We start from the raw sequence: 2,310 nt of genomic DNA, 5'->3' as shown, positions 1-2,310 counted from the left end.
GACATGTTTAAGGTTCTGAATAATAGGAAACATTTCATAAATAAAGTTCACACTTTACAGACATCAGCTACACAACAACACTTTCCTGTTGGGCTGTGGGGAGGTGGAAGGAATGGAAGAATGAAGAGAGGAGAAGTGGGAAAATGGGGAAAGTGGGCACTGCTTTGTTTGTTTGGTTTTGCTTACTGCTGATTTGTCAGTCTTATTTTGCGAAGTCGTATTCATATAAAACTTGCTCTGGAGCAGGCTAGCCTTGTAGCGTAAATTACCATGGCAATGAACACTGGTAAAAACTAATCCACCTTCTTGAAACTGTACCTTTTACACAAAACCGAGAAAATGTAAAATCTAAAACACATACCCCCAGTTTCACAGACAAGGCTTAAGTCTAGTGCCAGACAAAAATGCATGTTTGAGCTGATTTAACGGAAAGCAACTTGCCCTGACATGTCTTAAAATATATCACTGCCATTGTTTTGTTTCAAGATGCACACCATTGATGTTTTTAAGGCACTTTTATAAAAGCAATGTCCTAATTGAATTAAGGCATAATCCTGGCTTAATCTAAGCCTTGTCTGCAAAACCAAACCTTTCAAGCTCCTGTTGTCAATCCACAGACAGTCTCATAACAGAAGAGAAGATCCAGAATGATCCGCCTTCCTCTCAGACTCACACAGAATCTGAGCAACAGACACAAGAGCTTGGTAACGTCCTGTTATGACAAAACATAGTTAATGTACTTCTATGGACAGTGAAATGCTGGAAACAAATCAAACTGTGGTGCATGAAAGCAACTAATAGTTCTGAGATACAGTTTCTCTCACATTTTCTTTCTGTTCCTGTGTTTTTGCAGATTTGCTGAACTTGAATAGAGTGAAAGTGTCATTTCTGTCTCCAGACTCACTCAACAAACTTCCTCTCAAAAACAAATACAGGAACTTGTTCAACAGCATCTTCTGTTCAGCCAGGTGAAGCCTGTTCATATGCAGCTCACAGAAACTGTATTTGAGTTTGTGTGTAAGTGACCAGCATAAACTATCTGATGATAACACTATCTCTGTTTTCTCAGTATGGTTCATCAGCTCGATTCTTCTCTGAGAGAGATCACAGCGCCTGATGCTGCTCTGATAATAGAGTTGGCAAAGTGAGTCTGTCATCATACACACACTCTTTCACACACACACACACACACACACACACACACACACACACACAAAAACATTGCCACCAAATGACTTACATTTGTGATTATGTTTTGATACACAGCTTGTAAGTAAAACTGTACTGAATTCTCAATAATTGTTCTTTTGTTCAGCTTCCTGTTGGACCTTTCAAAAGAGCAAGCATCAGGTTTTGCTGACAGAGTGAAGGAGATCGCTGAAGAATCAGCATTCACTGCAACACACAACCAGAGCAGTGACATATATGCAGTATTCACACGGAAAGGACTCACACAGTTTCAGATACACACTTTACAAAAGTACACTGCACTACATCAACCATATGCATTTAATTAAAAAAAAAAACATTTCAGCTTTGAACATTTGTTTTAAAGGTGCCCTAGAATTCAATATTGAATTTATATTGGCATAGTTGAATAACAAGAGTTCAGTACATGGAAAAGACATACACTGAGTTCCTCTCTCCTGCTATATCAGTAGATGTCATAAATCGGCTTTCTTCTGTGCAACCTAACGGGTATTTCACAGAAATATTTATTTCAGAAATGTTAATCAGCACACAGACTGTTGTAATGCGGTTTGTAGTTTAATATGCATGCTGAAACTGCGCTACCCACACAGAGGAGCGGATGAAAAGCACAGATTTAAAAAAAAAAAAAAAAAAAAAAAAAACTAGTTTTTATTTTATTCTATTTTTAATAAATAGAATAAATCACAATAAATAAGTAGTGTAAGCAGTTTTGAAAAAACGAACAATAGCTCATCTCTCTATTTATTTTATATAGCCTAACATTGCCTGCTGAATATATAGGCTAATGTTAATAACCCTTTGGTTAAAAGATTGAGGGAATATGTAAAGATCAAACATTAAAGATTAAAATTACAGCTACATAGCTATTTTAGTTATGACAAAAATAATATATATAAAACGAATTAATTTAAAGCTGAACTGAAACAGAAACCGGCGTTATAACTACCTCTCTAATTTGACACAAATCCAAATGTTTCAATATTCACGATTTGGAGGCTAAACTATATTTATTATTTGAACGCTTTTATTGTAGTCGACTACTTAAACTGTCGACTACTTACTGTATAAGACTACTTAAAAATGAGCAGTATAACTTTT

At 35.9% G+C, this 2,310-nt stretch overlaps 1 long non-coding RNA gene across 1 annotated transcript; it reads left to right on the top strand.

Annotated features, from left to right (window-relative positions):
- The first annotated feature begins 871 nt into the window (after positions 1 to 871).
- Positions 872 to 1,406, top strand: LOC125244598. The gene is made up of 3 exons (XR_007179336.1): positions 872 to 968; positions 1,070 to 1,144; positions 1,316 to 1,406. It is a non-coding gene; the product is annotated as an uncharacterized LOC125244598 (long non-coding RNA).
- The last annotated feature ends 904 nt before the right edge of the window (positions 1,407 to 2,310 follow it).

The sequence above is a fragment of the Megalobrama amblycephala genome, linkage group LG14 (assembly GCF_018812025.1).
Source record: "Megalobrama amblycephala isolate DHTTF-2021 linkage group LG14, ASM1881202v1, whole genome shotgun sequence".
Taxonomy (NCBI): Eukaryota; Metazoa; Chordata; class Actinopteri; order Cypriniformes; family Xenocyprididae; genus Megalobrama; species Megalobrama amblycephala.
The sequence above is the reverse complement of the archived record's forward strand: the minus strand, read 5'-3'. Positions and strand labels throughout refer to the sequence as shown.